The sequence below is a fragment of the Hylobates moloch genome, unplaced genomic scaffold (assembly GCF_009828535.3).
Source record: "Hylobates moloch isolate HMO894 unplaced genomic scaffold, HMol_V3 SCAFFOLD_16, whole genome shotgun sequence".
Taxonomy (NCBI): domain Eukaryota; kingdom Metazoa; phylum Chordata; class Mammalia; order Primates; family Hylobatidae; genus Hylobates; species Hylobates moloch.
Genome location: NW_026652291.1, coordinates 71,194,949 through 71,200,948, shown reverse-complemented (window position 1 = coordinate 71,200,948; position 6,000 = coordinate 71,194,949).

The window sequence follows — 6,000 nt, the reverse complement described above, 5'->3', positions numbered from 1 at the left end:
GCAGGGTCACAACTCACTGCAGTCTTGACATCCTGGGCTCAGGTGATTCTTCTGCCTCAGCCTCCTGAGTAGCTGAGACTACAGGCATGTGCCATTGTGCCTGGCTAAGTTTTTGTATTTTATGTAGAGACAGGATTTTACCATGTTGCCCAGGCTGGTCTCAAACTTCTGGACTCAAGCAATCTGCCTGTCTTGGCCTCCCAACATTTAGGATTACAGGCATGAGCCACCACAACTGGCCTCCTAATTTTGTTTAGTTGCCTATCTGTGTTCTCTTGTAGCTCACTGAACTTCTTTATTTTTATTTTTTTGAGGCAGAGTCTTGCTCTGTTGCTCAGGCTGGAGTCCAGTGGCATGATCTCAGCTCACTGCAACCTCTGCCTCCAGGGTTCAAGTGATCCTTGTGTCTCAGCTTCCCAAGTAGCTAGGATTACAGGTGCATGCCACCATACACAGCTAATTTTTGTATTTTTAGTAGAAATGTTTTGGCACATTAGCCAGGCTGGTCTCGAACTCCTGGCCTCAAGTGATCCACCCACCTTGGCCTCCCAAAGTGCTGGGATTACAGGTGTGAGCCACTGTGCCTGGTCTGAACTCATTAAAGGTGATTGTTTTGAATTCTTTATCAGGCAGGTTGTAGATCTCCATTTCTTTGGGTTTGTTTCTGGTGCTGTATTTTGTTCTCTTGGTGGTGTCATGTTTCCTTGATTATTTATGATCTTTGTGTTCTTATCTTGGTGTCTCTGTGTCTGAAGTAGATACCTCCTCCAGTCTTAACAGACTGGCTTTGTCAGGGAAAGCCCTTCACCAGTTAAACTGTCCAGAGGTTCTGGGCTGGCAGAGTCTGTGAACAGGTTTGCTGATTGAGTCCCTGGGTGAGCTGGCCAAATGCCTATATCAGTGGGCAGATGGGCCTGGTACCCAGATCTACAAGAGCTGGCCTGGGGTGGGCCTTGGGGTAGGTCAGGAATTTGAGTCTATTGGTGTAGGTCTAGAGCCTGAGTCTGCAAGGGTGGCCTGGTGCTGGAATTGGCTTGGAGCTTGAGTTTGCCGGAGCAAGCCTGAATCCTGGGTCTGTAGGGGACAAGCCTGGGGCCTGAGATCATGGAGGCTGGCTTGATACTGGTGTGGCCCTAGAACCTAGGCCCACAAGTGCCAGCCTAGAGCTTTGCTTCACAGGTACTGGCCTGGTACCTGGGGCTGCAGAGGCCAGTCTGGAGCCTGGGTGCGTGAGGGCCAGCCTAGTGCTTATGTTCACTCGGGTAACCCTGGTGTTGGGGTCTGCAGTAAAATTAAAATTAAGTGCTCAGTTTACTCTCCTTCTCCACACAGAGGTTATCTCTCTCCATGCTGCACTATGTGGGCTTAAGGTAGGAGTGAAGTGAGTAATGTAAAATTGTCCTTCTGACTCTCTTCAATGCATCTTTTCTTATTTATATATCTTACTTAGGTGCTGTAAACTCTCACCTGGATTCTGTAGCTCTTGTGAAATTATTTTTGTCTGTTGATGGTTGTCTAAATTGATGTTTCTGTGTGGGAATGAGCACTGGAAATGTCTTTTCTTTTTTTTCTAATCTTTAAAGCCACATTCAAAGCACTGGAAACTTTATTCCATTGTTTTGCTGATATCACTTGTAGAAATCAAGATAGTAAATTTTATGTTATGTGTTTTACCACATGAAAAAATTGGAAAAAATTTGATGACATTTTAAATAAATTTAAGGAGAAAATATATAAGATAAAGTACCATTTAAAAAAAATTTACTCAGATAATTTACCCTCTTGGTCTTTATTTCTTTCTACAGTACTGGATTTCTACCAGATTTTATTTCCCTTCAGCCTGAAGATTCAGCCTGAAGAACTGCCTTCCACGTTTCTTATAATGAAGAGCTATGGAGACAAATTCTCTCAGATTTTTTCTTTCTAAGGATGTCTTTATTTTTTCTTCATTTTTGAAGTGTATTTTCACTGAATAGAGAATTCTAGATTGACAGTTCTTTTTCTTTTAGTACTTTCAATATATTTCTCTGTGTCATCTGACTTTCATTATGTCTGAGAGAAAGTCAGCCTTTGCTTGTATCTTTTCCCACCTGTATATGATGTATTTACCAGCCCCCTTTTCTGGCTGGACCTTTTTTTTTTTTTTTAAAGATAGGTTCTTGCTCTGTCAGCCAGGCTGGAGTGCAGTGGTACATTCATAGCTCACTACTGCCTTGAATCCCTGGGCTCAAGCCATCCTTTCACTTCAACCTCCAAAGAAGCTAGGACTATAGGTGCATGCCACCATGCCCAACTAATTTTTTTTTAAAATTTTTGTAGAAAAGGGGTCTTGCTGTGTTGCCCACAGCAAGTCTTGAAATCCTGTGCTCAACAGCTCCTCATGCCTCAGCCTCCCAAAGTGCTGGGATTACAGGTGTGAGCCACTGTGCCCAGCAGGCTGCACTTTTAAAGATCTGCTTTATACTTTGGATTTTCAGAAGTTTCATTTGGATATGTCTGCATGAGTTCTTTACATTTATTCTGCTTGGAATGTATGAAAAATTTTGAACCTTTGGATTGCTGTCTTTTATCAAGTTAGAAAAGTTCTTTGCTAGTGTCTCTTTAAATATCTCTTATTCCTCATGTTCTCCTGCCTCTGCCACTGGAACTCCAATTACATGTATGTTGAACCATTTGATATTGTTCCACAAATCTGTTCTTCTTTTTTTTTTTCCTCACTTTTCTTTCCTCTTTGTGCTTCAGCTGGGTGCTTATATTGACCTGTTTTCTGGCTCCATGATCCCATCCTCTGCTTTGTTTAATCTGCTCTTACACACGTCTAATGAACTCCTCACTTATGATGCCATAATTTTCCTTTCTAGCATTTCCATTTGGGTTTTCTTTTTATAGTTTCTATATATCTCTTGAAATTCTCCATTTCTTCAAACATTTTGTCTATTTTCCCCAATAGATATTTTAACTATAATTATCTTAAAATCTCAGTCTGATAATTTCAACATCTGCCACATCTGTGTTTGTTTTTATTGATTTTTTTTGTGACCGTACATCATATTTTCTTGTTTTTATATGTCTTGTGATTTTTAATTGCATTCTGGGCACTTAATATAAAAGATAGTAGAGATTGAAGTAAAGAATATTTACCTTCAGAAAGCAGCACACCCTTTGTATATCACCCTCCTACAGTGGGGAGAGAGTCAATTTGATCTGTTGTTGAGCTGGATATGCAAAATTTTGAAGTTTTAGTTTACTACAGGCCTTAAATGTTTTGTGGTTGGGATCTGGATTTTTTCTTTAGCAGGACCTGTATCTTAGTACTGGTGAGCTACCATAAATCTTCTTTTGCTTCATAGCTCACCATCAACTTGTGGAGCTATTGAATATCTCTCCTTTTTCTACAGACCAGCTGCCCACCTTTTGGGTTGCTGAGGACTCTCCTTTGCTGTTAATTCCTGCCATTTCATCCTGATTTTTATTTTTATTTATTTATTTTGAGATGGAGTCTCACTCTGTCATCCAGGCTAGAGTGCAGTGGCGCGATCTTGGCTCATTGCAACCTCCACCTCCCGAGTTCAAGCCATTTTCCTGCCTCAGCCTCCCGAGTAGCTGAGATTACAGGTGTGTGCCGCCATGCGTGGCTAATGTGTGTGTGTGTGTGTGTGTGTGTATGTGTGTGTATATATATATACATAGAGAGAGAGAGAGAGAGAGATGGGGTTTGGGGTTTCGTTATATTGGCCAGGCTGGTCTTGAACTCCTGGCCTCAAATGATCCGCCCACCTCGGCCTCCCTGGGATTACAGGTGTGAGCCACCATGCTTGGCCTCATCCTAATTTTTAAAAAGGTTTTCCTGAAATAATCTTTTAGTTAGGAGCCTGGAAAGTAAAAGCCCGCTTATATTATTTACTATAAAATTTAGCTAGCAGAAGAAACCATATTTCCAGAACATTTTTCCCCTTAAGAGTCTTCTCTATTTTTACTATTATTTTGTCAGCATAAATATAAAAAAGTAATTAAGCCTAGGATACATAAAAGTATTGTGATTTTTAAAAACTTATGACAAACAGTAGTGCAACCAGAGTTTTTTATTTTATTTTTAATTGACAAATAAAATTGCATATATTTGTTGTGTACAACATGGCATTTTGAAAATGTATACATTGTGGAATGGCTCAATCAAGCTAATTAACATATGCATTATCTCACTTATCATATTCTATGATAAGAACACTTAAAATCTATTCTCATAATGTTTTTCAAAATACAATAAATTGTTATTAACTATAGTCATCATGTTGCACAGTAGATCTCTTGAACTTATCTCTCCTATTGAATTGAAATTTTGTATCCATTGACCATCTCATCACTCACTCCTACTCCCTAAGCCACCAGCATCCACCATATTATAATTTGACATGTTGGTGTGATACGTCACAATATTCTGGCAAAAAATTATACTTAACAACTGAAAGAATACCACAGCAGACAAAGTGTCACTCAGTAATTAGAAATACATGTAGGCTAGTAAGACTTTGAGATGTAGTGAAAAATGATAAACCTAGCATTTTCAATGGATCACTTTAGTAGACAATAGTGTCCAGCAGTAGAGGGGAAAAGCAGTGGGAGATTGCCAAGTGGTAAAATGTGAAACTTTGAAAGTTTTCATGCCCATGTGCTTCTAGGTTTATGCCTGTAACCCCAGCAATTTGGGAGGCTGAGGTGGGTGGATCACTTCAGGTCAGGAGTTCAAGACCAGCCTGGCCAACACAGTGAAACCCTGTCTTTACTAAAAATGCAAAAAAATTAGCCAGCATGGTGGCGGCATGCGCCTGTAATCCCATCTACTTGGGAGGCTGAGGCAGGAGAATCACTTGAACCTGGGAGGTAGAGGTTGCACGAGCTGAGATCATGCCACTGCACTCCAGCCTGGGTGACACAGTGAGACTCAGTCTAAAAAAAAAGAAAAAAAATTCTTGTTGGTACAATGCTAGGTATAAAAACTTCAGTATACATAAATATAGAAACCACTTATTATGCTAATAAAAATTCACGTAACTATTCTGTAAGACAACCGGAAATACACAGAGTACACAAAATTATTCATGGATCAAATCACAGCTACTTTTACTATAGTACTAGCCATGAGAAGATTTTAAAAAATAACTTTTAATTGGAATATTTTCAGTCATTCTGAAAAGTTGAAACATGGTACAAGTAACACATACATAGTTGTTACCTAGATTTACTAATTGTTAATGTTTTCTTACAATTCTAAAAACTTACAACACATCTTTTATTTGGGAAGTTCAGAATTAGAATTCGTTTCTCTTTTTTTTCGTAGTTTCTTTGTTTTTGTTTTTGTTCAGAAATTAGTTACAGAGACAAAAAGACCCTATGACAGAATTAGTCAGTGCCAAACTCATGATATCTGCTACTTGTGACCCTTTCCCATGCATTTAGGGCACAGGTTCTTATGGATCATAGCAAGAGAAGAGAAGGAAAAATGAGAGAATCTTTCTTCTAGAGAGTATCTTTTCCTCCTTTTTGATGAGTACTTGCTGGTCTGAAGAATTAACCATGTGCATCAAGGCAGGGTGAATTCAATTTTCTTCTTATCAAGTGAAAAAACTTCAGTCTTTTCGAGGTTGTTCTGGTATACTGTATTATCCATCAGAAAGTTCACTATGATTTTGGATTGTTATATTTCCCACAAACCTGTCTTCAGGATTAATAGTCTACAGCACTTTCATTCAGATCAGAAGAATTGGTGCTGGGGGATTTATGATATGTAACCCAATTTTCCATCACCATATTTTGACCTTGGCCTTATAAGTTGTAGCCCATACAAAGCAATTGATTGCTACCCTATAGAGGCAAATGACCCTTTTAAATTCTAGAACAATAGCTAATAAGTTCTTGATAATTTTGACTTATCCTCTGTCAGCTGTGACTGCATGCATCTCTCTGAAGCTGCCTTGGATTGATGGATGCAACTCGTATGAC